The 22348-nt window shown below is 39.8% G+C and overlaps 1 protein-coding gene across 2 annotated transcripts in view; it reads right to left on the bottom strand.

The window, feature by feature from the left end:
• Positions 1 to 22348, bottom strand: part of Mtcl3 (MTCL family member 3) — a 51212-nt gene that overhangs the window by 9825 nt on the left and 19039 nt on the right. The gene's annotated exons all lie outside the window — the stretch shown is intronic.

The following is a 22348-nucleotide window of genomic DNA, read 5'->3' as shown; positions in this document are numbered from 1 at the left end:
GATATTGAGCTACAGAATCAAAGTTCATTTAGCTAGCTCTCATACCACCAGAGGCTCAAATTACATAAGGGAGAGAGGAAGGCAATAACTACGTGGTGGAAAGTGCAATGTTTTGGCCTTTAGGAAGCATGGATTTTTTTCTTAGTGCAGCATCACCTCTATGATAAAAAATGTTTACCACTTGGCAGAGGGTGGAAAATATGTACAGAACAAACAAGTAAATATAAAATTCTAAGTTCTAAAGCCAAAGAGAAGAATGGGAGGAGAGAGAGACAAAAGAAGCAGAAACAACTTCTCAAAACAGGAAGCTTTGTGTGAATACAAAGAACTGAAAGTTAAATCCTTCATATGAGGATTTCTTATACTATCCAGGGATAAATGAAGGCTTCCATTTTTTTTTTGCAGGGAAGGTAGGGGAATATATGGCTGTAACTGTTTTCATTCAGGATGAAACTGAAACTACAGAGGTCAATGGGTCGTTCATGTCGCTATTCACTTGTAATTATTTTTTTAATTTATTTCAATTTATTCACGTTACATCCCAGCTGTAGCCCCCTCCTTCATTCCCCCCCTCTTCTCCCATCCCCCTGTGTCCCTCCCCAAGTCCATTGATAGTGGAGGTCTTCCCCTCTCTCCATCTGACCCTAGCCCATCAGGTCTCATCAGGACTGGCTGCATTGTCTTTCTCTGTAGCCTGGTAAAGCTGCTCCCCCCTCAGGGGGAGGTGATCAAAGAGCCGGCCACTGAGTTCATGTCAGAGACAGTCCCTGTTCCCCTTACTAGGGTACCTACTTGGAGACAGAGCTGCCATGGGCTACATCTGTGTAGGGGTTTTAGGTTATCTCCATGCATGGTCCTTGTAATTCTTTAAAGAAGGTAAACTAAATTGCTTATATAATGATAGTTTCCTGATAAAAGACTACATCTCCCACCTTCCCTTGAAGCCAGACAAGGAAGGGAGGGACTACAGGGGGAGTGATACTGTAGTCCTTTTTGCCCCTACAAAGGATTATAGCCATCTTCTCCCCATGGGTATTCTCAACCACTCATGTGGGTGAAATTCTGCTCTTTGCCTTGTCTGCCAGTGAACATAGTCTCACCTGTCTATTTTTTTTGTCTTCTTCCTCTTTTAAGCCACCTCAAAAATCTAACATATGGCGCTAAAACCCTGGATGGAAAATCATAGGCCACTAGCTGCTCAAATCCTCCAAGGGGCAGAGCTCCCTGGCTCTTCTATGTTCATTGGCTCTTGGTCTGGCCATGCCATGCTTTTCTTTTAGGCAACCATTTCTGTTCACTGCCTATCTCCACCCTTCTCTCCTTTCACTTTTCTCCAGTGACACAGTTTGACTATCTAGGTGGGAGAATAAGCTCCATTCAAGAAGAACACACATGCAACATACCTCGAAATGCCTAGACAAAGTAATTCATAGGATCTAACTCCAAGTTATCCTGGTTAGGTCTGGGGGCTCACAGGAGCCCCCCTCCATCTAGACTTGAGATTTGCTCAGTTGAAGGCACTGGGGACTTTCCACTGGCTGTGAGAAAATTTGGCCAAGAATCCCAGAAATTTTCCACTAGCTTGCCACTCAACAGTGGAATGCCCCAGAGCCTTTCACTGGCCCTGCAGTTTCTTGACTCAGGAATCATAGCATTTGGAGAGACACCTAACCTACTTTCCAGGCCCATTTGGTCAATGCAAAAGTTAGGGGACATTCTGAGTAGCTGGATACTAGCCTGTTTTTTACCTTGGTTCCGCACACATCACAAATTCTAAATTATTTGTACCAATGCATGTTTTCTGGCTGACTAGAAGAAGCTCTGATTAGGAGAATTAAAACCAGCAACTATCTTTTGCTTTTCAATACAAATCTGGCCTTAGTATACACTGGAAAATAAAAACTTGGAGCTTTTGACCTTAACACCTAAACTGGATTTAGATAACTCCATAAAAATAATGGTATGGGTGGTCTGAGGCCTCTCCCTTATATATAAAACTCCCAGTTCACTTACTCTCTCTCATCCCTCCCACTCAGCTGTGGCTTGCAACTCTTCCCAGAGCTGGAATGCCTGCTCCCTCTACTGGGCATCTAAACTTGTGTTCTTAGAGTTCCTAATGGAGACAAACTAGCAATCTTTTGCTGTATGCCTTTGTTTCTGTCCCTCCAAGCTTGGATATGTCTTTTGAGGTCTCTGAACACTCTCCTCTCCTCCATTGTGGTGGTTTGAATAAAAATGTCCCCATAGAGCCATAAGGAACAGCACTAGTAGGAGGTGCCATTGGCCTTGTTGAAATAGGTATGGTCCTGTTGGAGGAAGCAGGTCACTGGGTGAAGGCTTTGAGGTTTCAGAAGATTAAGCCACGCTTAGTGGCTCATTGTCTCTTCCTACTGCCTGCAGATCAAGATGTAGAATTCTCACCTCCTTCTCCAGCTCCATGTCTGCCTGCTGCCATGCTTCCTGCCACTGAACCTCTCAAACTATAAGCCATTCCCCAATTAAATGATTTTTATGGTTTCAAAGTTGCCATGGTCACAGTGTCTCTTCACAGCACTAGGAATCCTAACTAAGAGTTTGGTTTTGTTTACTAAAATGTTCAAGGTTATGGATATCTTTAGAGCTTTTGCTGAAGTGAAAACTTTAAAGATCTCAGGATCTATAAAAGCATTGGGTGGTGTAGTTTAAAAGGCTGTGAAGCAGGAAAAGGTTAGCTTAAAATCCGTCACAAAAAGGATTAATAGTTAAAAGTCTATGTATAAGTAATCGTAATTTGCTACAGCATACCATATACGTTGAAGGGCTCTAGCAGGCAGGCCAAGAGCATGGCAAACAACTTACTGACATGTTTTGACTTTTATCTTTCTCCCTCATTCCCTGTACCTTGCTAAACCATTATATTGCATTCCTAGAGTTAGCCACCAAGGTCTATTTCCTTATTTGGCGCAGTCCCCTCTCGAGGCTGACCACCAATGTCCATCTATCAATTCAGTGAAGTCCAGTAATCAAAAGCCCCCTTTTCGGCTACCTTAGTTAACACCCCCAATCAAAACCAGACAAGTCATCCTAACACAGGGGTTCCCTTCTCCCTTTATTAACTGCTATTTGCCTACAGGCCACCTCTGTTTCCTTTCTGTCCAGAGGCAGTCCTTTGTTCTTCCAGGGCAAGTATCTTTTCTCCCGTCTCCCCTTTCCTTTCCTCTTCTCCTTTGTCCTCTATCTCCTATCTTTGTCTCTTATTCCCTGACCTTTGTCCCTCTGGGGCAAATAAATCTCCTTTACACTAAAAACTTGGTCTTCAGGTGTCTTGTGCTGATTTCAGTCCTTTCATATATCACTTGGATTCAACTCTTGCTTAGGAAAATTGATGTTTTCTGAAGGAAAAAACAAAAATGAAACACGTGTGCTCAATAGGATCACCTGGCCAGGGAGCTGGGCTCACCTCTCAGTAAATAACAATCATGTGGCTTTCTACCATCTTGACGATTGACCTCAGCAAGACAGAAGCAACCAGGTCATTGGTCACCATCTTAACTCATCAAGATGAAAGCAGTCATGTGAATTGGCCACTCATCCTATCTCTTTTTTAATAGACTAAGGAGGCAACATCAAGATACCAGAATGGTTTGTTTTATTTTCTTTTCCCTGGAAGGCAATACCAGGCTTCCTAGATATTTTGGATAAGTATAGATTTTTGTGTGATGATTTCTGTCCTGAGAGTGAAAAATAACAGATGAGGACAAAACCATGAACAAGGTTTATAGAAAATAGGGCTTAAGAACATAATGTTTCATGATTAAAGTTTATAAATTCCTAAGATTATGATGCTTTATTTAGGCTAGCAGAAACTGACTTACAGTTATATGTCTAATCACTAAAGTCTTTGTTAGCTATTTGGAGAAACTGAGTCATATAAAAGAAACTGATATTTTATTAAAGCCCACTTTAAAAGGATCAGAAAAATGAGCTTCCCAATCTCTCTGTGGACTGTATTTATGATTTAAAGTTTATTTTGATACTAAAGAATCTTGTTTTAAAAATATAGTTTTTAAGAATATAATTTTTAAGGCCCAAATCTAACAGTAATAAAATTATGAAATTTTAATCTTAAAAAAGCTATTAACTTATAATAAACTATTATATATAATTAAGGTATACAAGTTAATGATCAGTCACCTTATAAATGATAAAATGTGCCTCAGAACTACATCTGTAGTCATGCTAAGTACATACGTACTTTATTTACAAAGACAGGTTTGGAGGGAGAGACCCATTATTCAGTTTTCTATATATGTTGTTAAAATTAAGCCTAATACAAGTAATTCAAAACAAGTTTAAAATAAGCTTAAAGATTGTCTAATGGAAAATAAAATTCAAAATCAGATATATTAAAAAATAAGGCACTGGTTATGAAAAGTTGAATGCTTGAATAAGCTGGGTTAAATTTACGTAAACCAGCATGGCAGCATGTCTCTAGGCCCAAGTACATCCCTTGAATAGAACAATCCCCACAGAGTGAGTTGCAAGCTAGCCTTATCACAAAATCAGGATCTATGGGAAATAAGACCTACCAGAAGTCTGCTGCTTCTGCCTCCAGCCCCATGGGCCTGAAGTGCTCCTACCAGACCAGACCAAAAAAAAAAAAAAAAAAACAAAAAAAAACAAAACAAAACCTCCTCCTTAGCTACAGGAAAGATGAAAATTACTCTTCATGTCTCGCATGACAGGGGGAATGGATTTTCTTGCCCAGTGCAAGATCTCAGCGTTTTCATCCACATTCTAAAAGTCTCAACTGGGAAGATGCTACCAATCTCTCTGCCTTCACTGTTTCCTAAACTGATATATGAAGATGCTGTGACGAAAGGAACCCTCTTCTACGCTGATCACCAGACTGCCATGGAACCTGCAAGTTGTTTCAATTGTCCTTTATCCTAGCTTTCAATTCTTCCCCTTAGACAAAGCTACTTCCAGGGTCTATACCCTAACCACGAATGTTCCCCAACTAAAGGAAGCTGCCAGATACTTTGTTTTCAAACTCATAGCTTTGAGAAGTTATTCAGAATATAAAAGCAGTATCTTTGGAATTTTGCTAGATAATCATATATATATATATATATATATATATATATATATATATATATATATGATTCAGTGGGATTCTATTTCTCTTTTAAATTGTCAATTAGATGCTGACTTTAGCTGACTTCTTTTTACAAAACTTCCAGGTGCTAGTTCCTTGAAGGACTCTGATGTAAACAAAAAGCGACTTACTTTATTCTCCTACAGAATTCTGGTGTATGGTCCAGCCAGCTGTACAATTGGATTTAACATTATGTTAACTTTTATATTTAGCCTTATATGGACTTATGTTAAACTTGGTGTTATTTGTCTCTTTGTCCCTACAAAATTGTACAGTTATTACCTTCTGACTTCTGTTCTGGATCTTTGTCATCTGTTAAGTTTCATTATGGCCCCTTAGAGAGACCCCATCAGAAGCACTCTACCCGCTGCCCCCCATTGTCAACTAACGTCAGCTTGAAGCAGTTAGAGAGGCTGGCACCTACAAACTCCTGAAAGCAGTTTGGGTGACTAATGAGCCATGGGTCATCCAATGTATGTCTCTTCTTGACACTCTAGGCGTTGTTTTCAGGACTCAGAATTAAAATGGCTGGACTGAATTCTTCTTTGAATCAATTAACCTCTCTCACTCTCAGTAAATTCCCTAGAGAAATCTCAGATCAGCTGTCAGGACCAGCTGGATTCCTTGGTTGCTGAAGCACTGCAAAATTTAAGGGACTAGATCTGAGTACTGTTAATGATTGGGTTTGTGCCTTCCTCTGCAAACAATGCTTTTTCTATACCAATACATCCTGTCTGGTTTGAGATGGGGTCCTAGACACAGGGAGCATACCAAGAAATTTAACCCCAAGCTTCCTCTTATGTATGGGCTTCGGGTTCCCTCCCACTCTGGGATCCTCCCTCTTATCACTCCTTTCCTCCTTGCCCTGTCTTTTACTCACTGAACTTCACCCACTAACCAAACAAAATGTTCCATGTAGGCTCTCCCAATGGATCCCATCCTACAAGAATTCAATTTGTTCTACTTGCTCCCTAATACATCTGCAAAAGGACCTTTTAGACACAGTGGGAAAACTCTGGCTGCATGGGACCTTCAGCCTTCACCTCAGACAGGATAAAAATCCTTTACATTAGTCTTCTATTTTTCTGTTTTTCCCTTCTTTGATGCTTAGTAGCTCCTGTTGTTCTTCTAGCTCAGTTTGGTGCCACAGTTCCGAGAGTGGGACTAGTCACTGTCTCTATGAGTCAACTCTGTGCCCACTTCCTCTCACTGACTCAGAATCACTCCATCTCTCCCACCTCCACTCCCCCACTTCCCTCTACCTTCCTGGGAAATCTCAGTTTTACTCTGTAACCAAATCATCTGCTAAAAGATTATTTTTTAAAAGTCTCTCCAGAAATGCAGGATGGCATGGTCAATTGCAGCTAATCATATTAAAACTTCCCACCTACTATGGGACCAGAGGACCCTTTTCCTTTTCAACAGATACAGAATTATACCCCCCCGACACAATGGCCAGTCTCAGCAGGAAACAACTTAAGAAAGAACCTGTGACCCCATTCTTCTATATTGATTTTTCTATATCTCCTGAGATTTTTGAAATGATAGCTTTCTGCTACAAGACTATACCTCCCAGCTTTCCTTGAGGACAGGCAAAGCAACTCCAGAAAAGAGAACTGTGAGAGAAGACGGGATTCAGTAGTTTCCACCCCTACCAAGGGTTGCTGCCGTCTTTCCCCACAGGTGTTCTCAACCACATTCATGGTGTGAGGCGTTCTTGTCCACACAGGCGAGGGAAATGATGCCTCTTCCCCTTGTCTTCCAATGAACGTGGTCCCACCGATCGAAGGTCAAGGCCTTCTGTTTTCCTGCCTTCTATCTCTTTTAAGCCACCTCAGAAATCTTAGAATTGGAAGCTGTAGTTTCTGACTCACCAGTTGTCAAGAAACAGCCCTAAGAATACCAAGAATAGAGGGGGCTGAATTAGATAATCTGAAACATTCCTGATGAGACCTGATAAGCTAGGGTCAGATGGAAGGGGAGGAGGACCTCCCTGATCAGTGGACTTGGAGAGGGACATAGGAGGAGATGAGGGAGGGGGCTACAGCTGGGATACAAAGTGAATAAACTGTAATTAAAATAAAATATTAAAATTTAATTTAAAAAAATCTGAGACATTCTTCATAGAGGCTATGTAAGGGAAGCCCTAAATTTGTTTTCAGCTGAATACATAGTGAATGTTTTTCATAACGAACTTATTCTATTATTGCTATGGTTTACTTCATAAAGCAACTGGGCCACAGTACTAATAAAAACCAATGCAATCACATTTCTTTGAACAGTCCCCAGTTTGCTTGCCATGGCCAGTTCAGTAGCCAGTTCAATCGTGCCACCAAAGCACCAATATGTGAAAACATGATTAGCTGGCCTTGATTGTGTGCCAATTCACAGCCATGCTCTCCATGTACCTCAACTAATCACTTTGAAGGTGCTGAACCAAGAACTTAACAAAACAGATTAAAAAAAAAAAAAAGCTTTCCCAAGGGCAGTCACTAAAACATAGTCACTAATGTCACCTGGAAGCAGTTAGAAAAGCAACTTGTTGAGACTTGGCCTAGGTCCAGTAGGAATAAGAAATACTGAGGCTTAATAAAACCTGTAGGGTTTTCTTCTACTTTGTTTCTCCTGTGACAGAGTTTCAACTATGTAGCCCACACTTGCCAGAACTAGCGATCCCTATGCTTCATTGTCCTGAGTGCCAGATTACAGATGGCCGAAGCACAGTTAGCCTTAGCCAGTGATGCTGATGCCATCTCTGCCTCAGTCTAAAGTTACTACCAGGGTGCCAGTAAGATTGCCTATGCCTGACAGCTTAGTTGGGTTCCCAGGTTCCACTCTCATGGTGGAAAGGAGATCGGGTTCCTGTATGTTATCACTGAACCTCTATATGCATATCCCCACATGCCTGTCTAGGCAAGCACCAGCCACAACTACCTTTCTGTAAAGAAATATGAAAAAAACAATCAAGAACATGGTATGTAGCAGATTCATAGTCTGGCCAAGTCGTGATCCATAATTGTTACCAATGAATGAGAGGAAAAAAGATTAATCCAGTCTGTGGGTACACCTCATGGGGAAATCAGGATGACTTCTAGAATGAAGTAATGTCTTATTTTGAGTCTGATATATAATAGTTGGGCCATGAAAGATTGAAAGAAAAAAAAAAGAAGAGAAAAGAAATTGTAAAGCTTTTATGTAAAAATAAAATTTATCCCAGGGAAACAGAAATTTAGTATGGGTGTGGCAGAAAAAGGAGAGGAAGCGTGACATGAGATTCTTCATAACCTAAGTCAGATCTGGAAAGACATGAAATAAGGTCTGGACTCTATCTCATTCATGTCAAATGATTATTTTAATTATAACCACGGGCAGCTTTTAAGAAGAAAGTGTCATTAGACCATCACAGTTCAGAAATACAAAGACATGCAGATGGCAGTCCAAATGACCTCAAGATGAAGGACAGATGTTCAAGTCCAGAGGAGAAAAACAAGTTCTGGTTGTGAAATTATTGTTTGTTCTTTGTGTCTCATCCATTTCACATATATGATGTGACATTTTGTTTCGATGGTCAACCTGAAACAGAGCCACCTGAGAGAGCGAATGCCAACAATTGAGTGTCTAATTAGGTTGTGCTGACTTAGACATGAGCCTGTGGGCATGCTCATGGAGGGAAGGGTACCGTGATCATGGTAACAGAGCTTGGTAAACCCACTCGGCCTGTTGGCATCATTCTGTAGGCAGCAGATCTTGAACTGGAGGAGTGGCGAGAAGGGCCCCAAGCACAGGCCTGCATGCATGCCCTTTCTCTCTGCTCTTGTCCGTGGCCTCTTCCAGATGCTTCAAGTTCCTTTTGTCTTGACTTCCCGACAGTGGCAAGCAGACTGCAACTGGAAACTGGGCCCGAAGGTAAACCCTTTCTCTCCTAAGTTGCTTCTGTCAGCACCAAGAAATACTGTAAACAAATGTTACTAAAAATATTTTTTTCTCCTAAACTGGTTTATATTAATTAAAAAGGGGATGAAATTGTATAAAACACTAAACATGAGTAACACATGAAAAACTAAGAATAATGGAAGAAACTGTTATTCTAGAGTGGAAGAATTACAGAAAGTTGTCGAGGAAGACTGACTTTTAAAAGAAGAACTTTGCAAAATTAAACTGCTTACACAGCAGGAAGAAAGGTATATATCGGTGAGTGCACCTACAGATACATTGACTGCAGAGGTGAAACAATGGAGGCAGAGACCCCAGAGACAGCGGAAGGAAGAAAACACTGAGAAGATGAAACTGCTTTCAGGCCTGAGAAACTCACACTTTGTCTTGTACACAAGGTTAAATTGAGATCTCTAGATTAGTCCCGGAGAAATGCTGAAACTAGGGCATTCTTTCCTGGGAGGCACCTTGTGTTTTACACATTGAAACAGCATTTAGGTATGGATGCTAAATGAAGTGTCGTGCAAAATCCTTCCCCTTGAAATAAAGGTATATTGCTTTTAAGAAGACCGTGGTACTAGCGTACCTTTAAGTATCTTGTTTAATTTATCAATAAATATGTATCATCTATTCATATTCCAGTATGAGTGCATTAACTTTCTGACTTCAGTAAAACAAAGATGGGATACGGATAAGCGTAGAGAAACTTAGAGCAATGGTATCTCCCCACTTCCTCTGTTGCTATTCTGTTCAATCTTCGCTCACTCAATCTAGAAGCTTCTGTGTGTGTGTGGTGGGGCTGGAATCAATTTGAGAGATGAGGATAGCATCTCACATCTTCTCCATTGGCAGTCCGCGATCTGCAGATGGTTCTCTAGAGGTGTTTGTGGGAAATATTCCTTGTTCAGTGTCTCCTTTGTATTCTCAGCCCTAACTTGTCCATAAGAGGCTTCTGTGCCTTCTCCCACATGAGCCAGGAAAGAGTGTTGCCAATAATTATGTGTGCACAGCAATTACTCAAAATGGATTGTTTATGTTCTGGAAGTGTTAGAAGATTGCTGTTTTTAAATTGGAATTTGGCCTACTTCTGCTTTTCCATCTCTGTTTTTCTGTTTTGGTTATTTGAACAGGAAGTCTTGCTTTGCAGCCCCAACTGGCCTCTGCACCATGTGCCTCACCTTGATTCTGACTAGCCTTGATCCTCCTGCACCAGCTCTTGAATGCTGGGATTACAAATGAGCCCCAGGCCAGGCTCTGGGCTCCTTCTGACTTCGTAACACCTTTATCTTTCAATAACCGAAGAACTGAGAAGAACTTGTCTAAAATGCCACCAAAAGATATGTTATGTACATCACTGTATAAAGTGAGATCCATTTGCATGATGATTAAATCAATGACCTAACTATATTCTCTATGTTAATGCCTATGATTCTCATAGAGCAATAAAAATGGTTATGTGCTTTTCTAAATACTTTACGTGTATCTCTTCTTTGAATCTGCTTTATAAGTTCAACATCGTAGTATTATGTCATCACAGATAAAACGGATAAACTACCCAGGTGGAAAATGTTAAACCAGCATTCATGTTGGGCCAGTTTGAGAGCTTTTGCTCTGAATAAATAACATATTTAACTGTGACCCGTGGGAACAAAAGTACAGTCTGGCAACCAGTATTATTATTTCTGAGTCTACCTTTCACCGTGCTTTCAGAGCCCGGCTGCACAGGCATGGGAACCTCCTTTACACATATTACACACATGTAATGTGCCTTTGCATCTTCTATACAAAAGTATCATATACACTGGCCCTCATAATCTGAATACCTGTCATGTCAACCTTGGAACAATACTGAAAGAAGCAGAAACTCCTGTCTTAAATGATTCTTGGAAACCACTCATACCAGAACATAGTCTCACCCTACTATTTAAGGAGTCAAGAGGATCAGGAATTCAAGGTTGCCAACTTTGCTAAACAGCAAATTTGAGACTATCAGAGGTTACACGAGAACGTGTATTGAAGCCAAACAAACAACAAGGCCTTGGGAGGGCATGATAGAGCTTCTTGTCTCTGAAGTCACCCCCTTCTTCCCTTCACTGAAAGAGAAAACCTAGGAGGACAGGAAGAGTACCCAGACCCAGAAAACATTGTTTTATCTCACCCTAAGAGGGGGATATAGATTCCCAAGCTTCATACAAGGTCCTGATCTTGTGTCTAAAGGAGAATGTGGGTCACAGAGGCAGAGGCCAGGGTGGTTAGCCCAGAACATTCTGCACCAAGTCTCCAACGGGCCCATACACACAGGCAGGATTTACCAGACGTTGATTCTCTAATATGCTTATCCTAGGAGCACTGGATAGGATCACTCTGTGATCTGGGAAAGCTGGTTTCCGAGTCACAGTTACCCCCTTTCTCATCCTCCTGAGTGCTCTCGTTATAGGCGTGAACTACCACACCTGGCCTTTTAAAACATTCTTATTAATGTATTTCCCTCAGGGAATTCATCAACACTTGACTCCAGAAAAGATTTGGTTTTTAATGAAATTAGATTTAAAATTATTTGAAAAGCTCACCTTTCAGTTCTAAATTGCAAATGTGTCTTTTAATAAAAGTGTTTCAATTAGCACCAAAGATGTGATCTGAGTTAAGAGTGAATAGTTTGTCCAGCATTCACACTCATTACTGGGCTTGGCTAAGACCACACAACTCTGAAATGTTTCTTTTCTTTGAACTTACTTTTCATTATTCATCTTCAGGAAGCGACTATATGTGTATCTTTTTTGTGACCCTGTCCAATATTTAACCTTCCAGCTAAAATATGCTGACCCCTCAACAGTGTACAGAGCCTGAGAAACTTTGGAGCACTTGGTCTTAAATTGGATGCCTTCATCAAATCCCTCCCCTCAAGTTTCACTGATCCATGAGAAGAGGAGAAAGAAAAAAATTAAGAGCTAGCGGTTATAGATGACTTTAAGGAATGCCATCTTCTAGACACAACAGTATTGCTGCATGTATGAGCTCAGAGAGACTACAGCAAAATGCCCAAGAATCGGTGCAGGTTCAAGCCAGATGGCCTCCTAGTATTAAGCGGGGGAAGTAGACAGGGCATGCAACCCCTAATCAATAGGCTGATACCAGAAGGCAAAGGAAAAAATAGTTTCCTGCAATGGAATGTTACTAGGTATATCAACCTAGTAACTCCAGAAGAGTCCACAGGCCCAGGAGCAGCAGGGCACCGGCAAAGAAACTCAGCGGCTTTTGTTTTGTTTTATGGGTATTTTGTTTCATTTCACTTTGTTTTGGCATGTTTTATCTCACTGATCTTTCGCTTGTTACTTTTGAATTTCATTTACATGTATTTGTTCTTTTTGAAACACAGAGAAAAGACATAAAGTGAGTTGTGTAGAGAGATGAGGACAAACTAGGAGGACTTGGGAGAGGGGAATACATGCTTGAAAATGCGTTGTATAAAAAAGACTATCAAATTTACCATAAGTTTGATTTGTCTTTTCCTTTCACTCTTACAGTTTTTCTAGGCAGAGAAAGAAAGATAACTGATTTTCAAAGGCCCCTCCCTAATATGTAAGAGTTGAAGAAACATGATGACAAATGCAGAGCTCTACCCAAGAAACCCTAGGATTATGTTTGCAAAGGTTCCATGAAGAGATAAGAAGGCCAAGAGCAAGGGATGAACAGCATGGAGGATGGAGGAAAGGAAAGATAGCATTAGCTCACCCACTCCAAGAATCAGCCTTAGAAACTCACTGACACTAACTCTAGGATTTGTTCCCAGGATGTAATACTACATAAAAACACTGGGATTTTTATCCTCATTAAGAATGGCAATACCTACCTGGGGATGCTCAATCACAAAAGTACCAGTCAAAGGTAGAGAGGTGAGTTTGTGTTACGAAGGTAAAGCTATAAATCTGCACTCAACAAGTCATTTTTTTTCTGCCAGATATATTTGTCCTATTGCATAAGCACATCCTCAGTTCATTCTTTGGAGTTGCAGCTGCCAACTTACTTTATCTTTTGTCCAGCAATTGCTTAAATAAAAACAATTTTCAAATTGTGAAAAAGAGACAAAAACACATTTCTCTGCTCTATGAATTTTTATTCAGTTCCAAAGAGATGGCTCAGCAGTTAAGAACACTTGCTGCTTTGGATTTGGACCTCGATTTGGTTCTGAGCATCTTACATGGTGACTCTCAATCACCTATAACTGCAACTCCGGGGGAACCTATAGCCTCTTCTGGCCTCCACTGGCTCCTGGACACACTTAGTGCACATACATATGCTCAGGCCTACACACATGTACATAACAACATAAATCTTTTTAAAATGTTGATTCAATACTAAATTGAAATAGCAAGGATCAGATTGCATTCTTTAAAAGGTTTTATTTTTGATTTGCATCTCCCTGATGACTAAGGATGTTGAGCGTTTCTTTAAGTGTTTCTCTGCCATTCTATACTCTTCTACAGAGAATTCTTTGTTTAGCTCCCTACCCCAATTTTTAATTGGGTTACTTGACTTACTGCTTTCTAACTTTTTGAGTTCTTTATATATTCTGGATATTAGCATTCTGCCAGATATAGGGTTGGTGAAGATCCTTTCCCAGTATGTAGGCTGTCGTTTTGTTCTGACAACAGTGTCTTTTGCTTTAAAGAAGCTGTTCAGTTTCATGAGGTCCCATTTATTGATTGGTGATCCATCAGAATGGCCAAGATCAAAAACTCAAGTGACAATACATGCTGGAGAGGTTGTAGAGAAAGGGGAACCCTCCTTCATTGCTGGTGAGAATGTAAACTTGTACAACCACTTTGGAAATCAATCTGGTGCTTTCTCAGACAATTAGAAATAGTGCTTCCTCAAGATCCAGCTATACCACTCCTAGGTATATATCCAAAAGATGCTCAAGTACACAACAAGGTCATTTGCTCAACCATGTTCATGGCAGCTTTATTTGTAATAACTTGGAAACTACCCAGATGCCCCTCAATGGAGGGATGGATACAGAAATTGTGGTACATGTACACAATGGAATACTACTCAGCAATTAAAAACAAAGAAATCATGAAATTTGCAGGCAAATAGTGGGATGGAGAAAAGATTATCCTGAGTGAGGTATCCCAGGAGCAGAAAGACACACATGGTATATACTCACTTACAAGTGGATACTAGACCTATAAGATAGGATAAACATACTAAAATGTGTACACCTAAAGAAGATAAACAAGAAGGAGGACCCAGGGTAAGATGGTCAATCCTCACTCAGAAAAACAAATGGAATGGACATTGGAAGAAGGAGAAAACAAGAAACAGGACAAGAGCCTACCATAGAGGGCTTCTGAAAGACTCTACCTAGCAGTGTATCAAAGTCTATGCTGAGACTCATAACCAAACTTTGGACAGAGTGCAGGGAATCATATGAAAGAACAGGGAGTTAGTAAGACCTGGAGAAGACAGGAGCTCCACAAGGACCAAATATATCTGGACACAGGGGTCTTTTCTGAGACTGATTCTCCAACCAAGGACCATGTATGGATATAACCTAGAACTCCTGCTCATATGTAGCCCATGGCAGCTCAGTATCCAAGTGGGTACCCTAGTAAGGGGAACAGGGACTGTGTCTGACATGAACTCAGTGGCTGGCTCTTTAACCCCTCTCCCCCCCTAAGGGAGGAGCAGCCTTGCCAGGCCACAGAGGAGGACAATGCAGCCAGTCCTGATGAGAACTGGTAAGCTAGGATCAGATAGAAGGTGAGGAGGACCTACCCTGTCAGTGGATTTAGAGAGGGGTGAGGGAGGAGATGAGGGACGGAGGGTGGGATTGGAAGGGAATGAAGGAGGGGACTACAGCTGGGATACAAAGAGAATAAAATATAATTAATATAAAAATTTAATTTAAAAAAGGTTTTGTTTTAAATAAAAATAACTCGGTGGATTTTCTCACCTTTAGCTCCACCATCTTTCCCCCACATTGCTAAAGTAGATACATATAAAAGATCAGATGATTATAGAATTGTGCAAATTCACTGTTATCAAAAATTATAATGTATGAACTTGTGAGCTACCAATGAAAGAGAAAACTGTAGTATTAATCTTTATGAGAATCTGGGTTTTCACTTAGGTATAATAGAAATTTTATATATAGTCTTTTTCCCATTTTTTAAAGACAGGGTTTCTCTCTGTGTCCGTGGCTGTCCTGGAACTTGTTCTATAGACCAGACTGGACTCCACCTCAGAGATCAGTCTGCCTCTGCCTGTGTTTTCCTTTTAAAGTCCTTCTGTGGTGCTCTTAATGACTTTAGAACACCTCACTACTTTTCCTAACATTCTACTTGGTATAGTGCTTAAATGCTTTTAGACGAGAAAACCAACTCTCCACGACTATTGACTATCATAGCAAAGTTTAGATGAGCCTGAACTTAGATGTTTAACTTTGGAGAGGTCATGGAAGGTCAGAGAGAAACAGGTTCTTTTGCTAATGGGATACAGTTGCTATAGAAACACAGGAGGAGAACTGAGAGGAAACTAATAGCAGAGGCTCACACAGCTTTGTGAAAATATCTCTTGTATAAATCGGGTTTAGATACAATAATTACTGGTTTTTCATGGTGCAGTTCCTACTATACGATCAAATCATGTTCTTGATAGCTAGGAAAAACTTGATTCTTCAAGTTTCTCTAGGTTCCCCAGGGGACTCAAAGCTACTGCCGAGACAGTTTTATTAAACAAATCATTTCTTTGTTATTATGAAAATATTCTTTTTGAGTATGGATAATCAGTCGGGAAGCCTGCCAAGCGATTAATAAAGACTAACCTGAAGGCCACGTCGCTTTACTTCTTAAAGCAAAGGCGCATGATATATGCTTCTTTGACATTCGTATCATATATTATACATAGTTAGGTACCAGCCAAGGGCTTTAAAAATCTCTTTTGAAGAATTTGGATTTAAGACTGGAAGGTTTCTGCACAAAAGGTTGGTGGTTTTGGTTTGTTCTGCTTATTGAGATTCTGGCTGGTAATTCATGAAGTAATCGTTAAAATTACTTTATTCCATAGATACACATTCATGCGTAAAGTGTGCTTTTTAAGCTGTGACTGACATCCATCAACAAGTGAAGAAACTTAATTCTACCTAGTTTGCTGTGGTTACTGAGTTGGATAGTAACCATCATTGCAGCTCACCAATCAAAACAGTAAGAAAACTCTGTCCGGCAGTGAGAGCAGTTCCTTATGAACACTCTCTACAATGAGGAAAAGGTAAAACAACAACAACAAACGTGACCAGCACTTATAAGTGAGAAGTCTAACCTCCATGACAGGATGTCTAAACCAACTCCAATCACGAACACAATGATCATCATGTAGGTGTGTTTGCTTGAGAATATTGTAGTAAAGGTGCCTGATGGTGCTTTTCCAAGATGGCAAGATGCTAAGGGATAGATATGAGTGTTTGGAAATTCACCTCTCTATGAGTATATACTTAGGATATTTAATAAAACCTTTGTATGTCAGAACAGTCAATCATTTATGACATGTCCTCAAAGGAGTAAAGAAACTCCCTGTTTGTGGTTCTGGGAGATTCGCAAGATTATGAGGTATTAAAACACTACTGCATCTCTCCCCTGTCTTCCCAATATAGGCACAGAAGTTGCATATACTCATGCATCTGAAAAATGTACCCAACCCAATTGCAAAGAGTAGCCCACTGCCTATTAAGTTCCAATACAGTGAGGAGTCCTGCAGGGATAAACTGTATAATAGGTGGATTCATGATATAAAACATATAATAGGTGGTAAGCTGAGCAGTGACTCCTGAGATACAGTTTTCACAGGTTAAAATGTCTCTGGAAAGGGTACTGTTTTGCATACACTAAATATAAGCTTGCTACAAAGTTTTCTGAGATAAAAGTATTCCTTAAAGCTAGGGTCACTCAGTACTCCAAGTTAGATTTAATGCTTTTACTTTAAATAGGAAATGGCTAAATGGTTTACCAGTAGCTCTCAGAAACTGGAGGGAAATTACAGATCAGGCTGTTTATACCTCTGTAACAAATATGAGACAAGAAGCATCATGTGGACAGGCAAAGCCTCCGCAGTGAGCTAACATGATGTGCAAATATTTCTTTCTGACATTCAATGAAGACATTTTCAAAAACAAACAGAAAGAAGAAAAATATACTATGTCAAGGTGTACTTTATTCAATGGAGAAAACAGTTTTCTAAATATGTTTCTGGGGCAGATGTAGATCTACATGGTAAGAACATAAATTTGCCTATCTACCTCACAGCACATAAAAAAGTTACTCAAAGTAAATCATAGGCTTGAATATGAGCTAAAATAATAAAACTATTAGATAAAATAAAGGGATTAATCTTCTTGTAGATTAGACAAAAATGTATTTAATGAGACACCAATACTACCAGCAATAAAATATAAACATGTACAAGCAGCAGGCACATTGGTACATTCTTGTAAGCCAAGGACTTGGAAGGCTGAGGCAGGAAGATCATGAGTTCAAGACCAACTTAAAAAATATATATCAAGACCCTCTCTCCAAAAATCTCCCATATATATATATGTACATAAGTACTATATATAATTAAAGCTAAGACCAAAAAATAATAAAAAAATTAATTTGACTTAAACATTTTACCACTTTAAAAATGCTGTTAAGAGATTAAAATAACTATCAATACTATAACAATACATCATGGTAGTTAAATTAGAATGGTTATTGTTAAAATGACAGAAAAAGTCAATGAGATGGCTCAGTGGCTAAAGGCTCCTGTTGCCAAACCAATCTGAGTTCAATACCCTGAACTCACGTGATGGGAGGAGAGAATTGAATCCTCTGACCTTAACTTCTGACCTCCCCACCCATACTGTGGCATGTGCACATGTGTGTTCAACATATATAATACATAAATACTATTCCAACACAATTCTTCACAGACCTTGAAAGAGAAACCATCAACTTTATATGGAAAAATAAAAAAACCCAGGATAGCTAAAACATTTCTGTACAATAAAAGAACTTCTACAGATATCACCATCCCTGATTATAAGCTATCTTATAGAGCAGTAATAATAAAAACTGCAGAACACTGGCATAGAAATAGATTGGTTGATAATGGACTCAAATCAAAGACCCAGACATAAACCCACTCACCTATGAATATTTGATTTTTTACAAAGAAGCCAAAATCATACAAGGGGAAAAAAGAAAGCATCCTCAGCAACTGGATGTCTGCATGTAGGAAAATGCAAATAAATCAATATTTATTACTCCACACAAAACTCAAGTTCAAGTGGATCAAAGACCTCAACATAAAGCCAGATACATTAATCTTTTAGAAGAGAAAGTGGGGAAGAGTCTTGAACTCATGGGTGTAGAAGACAACTTCCTGAATAGAATACCAACAGTTCAGGCTCTGAGATGAACAATTAATAAATAGGACCTCTTGAAATTGAAAAGCTTCTGTAACGTGAAGGACACTGTCAATATAATGAAACCACAGTCTACAGATTGGAAAAAGATCTTCACCAGTCCTATATACAACCAAGGACTAAGACCCTAAATATATAAAGGACTCAAAATATTAAGCAACAATCAAATAATGCCATTAAAAATTTGGTACAGAGCTAAACAGAGAGTTCTCAACAGAGGAATTTCTAAGGGTTGAGAAGCACTTAAGGAAATGTTCAACTTCTTTAGTCATCAGGGATTCACATCAAAACAACTCTGAGATTCCATCTTACACCCATCAGAATGGCTAAGATCAAAAACTCAAGTGACAACACATGCTGGAGAGGTTGCACAGGAAAGGGTACCCTTCTCCATTGCTGGTGGGAGTGTAAACTTGCATAACCATTTTGGAAATCAATCTGGTGCTGTTTCAGAAAACTGGGACTAGCTCTACCTCAGTACTCAACTATACCACTCCCGGATATACACCCAAAAGATGTTCCCCCATTTAACAAGGACACCTGCTCAGCTATGTTCAGGACACCTTTCTTTGTAATAGCCAGCATTTAGAAACAACCTAGATGTCTCTCAATTGGAGACTGGATAAAGAAATTGTGGTACATTTACATAATGGAATACTATTCAACTTCTAAAAATAAGCAAATCATGAAATTTGCAGACAAACGTATGGAACTAGTAAAGATCAGCCTGAGTGAGGTAACACAGACCCAGAAATACACACATGTCATGTACTCACTTATAAGTATATATTAGCCATAGAATACAGGATAAGGTAAGTAACAAGAAGGACCTAAGGGAGGATGCCTTAATCCCACTCAGAAGGGGAAATAAAATAAAAAACTTAAGTGGTTGAACGAGGTAAGAGAGAGAACACAGAGATATGAGGGTGTAAACCAAACCTGAGGTGAGCAGGAAGGGTAGGGGCCAGGGGAGAGGACAGATGGCCTACAGAGAAAAGAGAAAGCATGGGCAGAGGCAATTCTATGACGAGATGGGGACCTCAGACAAGGTAAGCTTCTGGGGGGATAGGGGGTGACTCTAGGTGAGACTGAAAAGGACACCCTCTGACTAGACAGGACTCCTAGTAGAGGGATGGGAAAACCAACCCACCCAGAAAAACTTCAACCCAAAATTTACCAGGTTGTATCTTGGGTCTTTTTGTTTCGAAAATCTTTTTTCCAACCCTTAACTATTTGATAATGTATATCTTTGATGTTGTGATGTGTTTCTTTGTATGCAGTAGAAGAATGGATCCTGTTTTTGCACTGATTTTGTTAGCCTGTGTCTTTTTATTGGGGGAGCCATATCTATTGACATTGAGGGATATCAATTACCAATAACTATTAATTCCTGTTATTTTGTTGTTGGTGATGATGATGGTGTGTGTATGGGTGTGTGTGCATGTGCTTCCTTTCTTTTGGTTTTGTTGGTGTGAGATTATTTATTGCCAGTGTTTTTGTGGGTAGAGTTAACTTTTTTGGGTTGGAGTTTTCCTTCTAGCATCTTTTAGTATGCTCAGTGTGTGTGTGTGTGTGTATTTAAATATGTTTATATATATATTTATATATATATTTTATTTAAATTTGGCCTCGTCATGGAATGTCTTCTCTCCTTCTATGGTTATTGAGAGTTTTTCTGTCTGGGCTGACGTCTGTGGTTTCTTAGAGTCTGCAGACATCTATCCAGGCCCTTTCAGCTTTTAGAATTTCTATTCAGAAGTTGGGTGTAATTTTAATAGGTCTGATTTTACATGTAACTTGCTCTTCTTTAGAATTCTTTCTTTGTTCTGTATATTTAGTGTTTTGATTATTATGTGGAGAGGGGACTTCCTTTCCTGGTCACATCTTTTTGGTGTGATAATGAATGGATGGATAAAGAAAATGTTGTACATTTACACAGTGGAATGCTACTCAGCTCTTAAAAACAATGACATCATGAAATTTGCATGTAAATGGATAGAACTAGAAAATATATATATATATATACTTAGTGAGGTAACCCAGACCCAGAAAAACAAGTATGGTATGCACTCAAGTGGATACTTTCTGTTAACATCACTCATTGTACAGTTAATATAGATATAAACTGTAAAGAGAAGGATAATCATACTACAATCCAGAGACAGACCCAAGGTTATGGAATAAGGAGGGGTCAAGAGAGATGCATGGATTTCCCTTGAAAGGAGATATAGAATAGATTTTTTTTTTTGGTAGACTGGGCACTGATGGGTATGGGACTAGGAGGGATCAGATAGAGAGATAATGGAAGAAGAGAGTACTGGGAGAGACAGCTGGAACTGGGGGACAATTCCAGGCAAGGTAGAAACCTAGGATTCAAAGCCTGAAGCAGCCACCTCCCACAAGGTAAGATGTCCAGTGGATGTTTGGAACATTAATACAAGCACAGAAACATTGACCTACAATTTTCTCTGCCAGCACAATGTGCTGGGGTAAAGGTGGCACAGAAACTGTGGGAATGGGTAACCGATGAATGGTCCATCTTGAGATTCATGCTAGGAGAGGGAGACCAGCTCTGACACTGCTTGGAGGATCAGAAACCAGAGGCTGGGTGGCTCTGAGACCTAGGATAGGACCAAACATGACTTAGCACCAATAAAATGATGGTTAATGATATTCTGCTACAGTCGTAGATTGGTGCCTAACACAACTGTCATTAGAGAGGCTCTGTAACTGATGGTAGCCGATGCAGAGAACCACAGCCAAACATTAGGCAGAGTTCAGGGAATCCTACTGAATAGGAGGAGGATAGATTGTAGAAGCCAGAAGGCTCAAGGATACCACAAGAAAACCCACAGAATCAATAAACGTGGGCGCATAGTGGATCATTGAGACTGCACTGTCAACCAGGAAGCCTGCATGGATCTAACCTCGCCCTTCATTTTATGCTGTAGTGGTGTAGCTTGGTGTTTTGGGGGACTCCTAACAGAGGGAATGGAGGCCTATTTCTGATGCTTTTGCCTGTTTTAGGGACCCTTGTCCTCCTACTGGGTGGCCTAGTCCAGCCTTCATATGAGAGGAGGTGCCCAGTCTTACTGTAACTTGATATGCATGTTTGGTTGATATCCCTGAGAGGCCTGCCTTTTTCTGAAGATGAATGGAGGAGTGGATGGGATGGAGGAGGTAGAGATGTGGTGTAGATAAGGGAGCAGAGGAAGGGGAAACAGGGAACTGTAGTCAGGATGTAATATATGAAAGAATAAATTAATAAAAATGATCAGAAAAGGAAACATCAAACAAACAAGCAAAGCATAATACAAGATAGTCCAGTAAAGGAAGTCAGTAATCCTGATAATGAAAAAAATTGGAGGAAAAAAAAAAAGAGCAGCACAGTGTTCTAAAAGCAGTAGGTATGTCCATAGATGATTGAGGACAGGGACAACAGGGTTGAGGACAGAATAGCCTCATGGGATTTTTGTGGAAAGATTCAAATATTAAAAAATTGGGTTATGGTTGAAAAGTACTGTATGTTTACCAAAGGCTATTAAATTATGCACCTTTAAAATAGAATGCTTTAAAATGTTATGGTTTATAAACTGTACCTCAGGCATCAAATAAATTTTGTTATGTTGATTTTTAAAGATTCACAAGATGAAAAGAAAAAGTAATCAACCAGTATCTCAAAATATATTGACTCTGAGAAACAGAAGGAAGCTTTAGCAAACACTGCCGTCTTAAAAATAGCACAGATGGCCTCTACAGACTGAGGGTTATAGGAGGAGGATGAGCAGGAAAGGAAAGGCTAGGTCATTACTGGAAAT

The sequence above is a fragment of the Meriones unguiculatus genome, chromosome 20 (assembly GCF_030254825.1).
Source record: "Meriones unguiculatus strain TT.TT164.6M chromosome 20, Bangor_MerUng_6.1, whole genome shotgun sequence".
Lineage (NCBI taxonomy): Eukaryota > Metazoa > Chordata > Mammalia > Rodentia > Muridae > Meriones > Meriones unguiculatus.
Note: the sequence above shows the minus strand (reverse complement) of the source record. Positions and strands in the feature narration are given on the sequence as shown.